Source organism: Octopus sinensis, linkage group LG4 (genome assembly GCF_006345805.1).
Source record: "Octopus sinensis linkage group LG4, ASM634580v1, whole genome shotgun sequence".
Classification (NCBI taxonomy): Eukaryota; Metazoa; Mollusca; class Cephalopoda; order Octopoda; family Octopodidae; genus Octopus; species Octopus sinensis.
In genome coordinates, this window is record NC_043000.1 from 45,011,469 (window position 1) to 45,012,912 (window position 1,444).

Below are 1,444 nucleotides of genomic sequence, written 5' to 3' on the forward strand. Positions count from 1 at the left end.
AACGTGAGATAAATAGCAATAGATAATAACAGAGATCTAGTTTAATTGACAATACACAGCAAACGATTTTTAAACATTGGCTTTGTGCCTAATCAAAAGAAATCTAAGTAATGCCAACATATGTACATGAAAAACAAAAAAAAAAACAAAAGCAAAAAGAGAAAAAAGAATAGAAATGAACACAGAACAAAAAGAAAAAGAAACTTAAATGGAGGTTAGAAAAACTAAATAAGTGGACATTGGAGAAGAAGCTTGTGGATTTAAATTTCTTTCAAATTCTTTCTTCAGGCTCATGTAATAAATACAATATTGATCAAATAAACAGATAGAATAGTTGAACACTTCTTTAATGTGATAGCTTTTTGTGCCTTCTTAATTGAGCTGGGTTTCGATGTAGTTGTGAATTATGCAGCATCATTGATTTCTCTGGTCAGGTGAAGCAGAATAAATGAAGAGTGAGTGAGATCATTATTTTAAACATGTTCCAACCATCCAACGTTATTTATGCATGATAAGTCACATAAGCTTGGGCAAGTAAAAATGAGTTCTTTATCATAAATACATGTGTGTATAGCTGGGATGCATGAATGTGAATTTGAGTGTGTGCAAAGTGCATATGTGTGTGGGTGTGTTAATCTTAAAAACCTTCCCATCTACCTAACCATAACACGTTCATGTGCGTGTTCATAATAGAATTTGGATATATATATATATATATATATATATATCATAATCACACAAAACATATCCATGTATGTATGTATACATACATGCATATATACATATATATATATATATATATATATATATATATATATATATATATATATATATATAATATATATATATATATATATATATATATATATATATATATATATGTATATATATGTGTGTGTGTGTGTATATAATTCACTCACAGACAGGCAAACATACACATAACATATATTTATGGAAGTATGCATCTTACAGATGCATACATAAATAGACACATACATCATTTAATTAAACTTCTTAAAATTTTCTTGACTTTTCTAAAATTTCGTTTTCACCTTTTGTTTCTTTTCCATTTCTATTCTCTTCTTCGACAATCCACCTTTATCTATTCATTTAATTATTTATTTATTTATTCCTTTTTCCATTCTTAGTTTATCTCGCAAAGAATGATATTGATATTTTCACCCTCCTACCTCCTTACAAGAACCACTTTTCCTCACAACACACCTCACACTCTTACACTCTGTGTGCACATACTGTACATTCAAGTAAACCAACACTTGCACACACAGCTATGCTTACAGAGAGAACTACTTTCAGAAATGTATTTGCTAATTGACTGTAAACTTTGCAGTGCTTTCATTAGAATGAGACATGACTTGGAGATAGAGTTTAGTTTTCAACATATGTGATTTTAATCAATGATGCTTCCACTACATTGAAACAT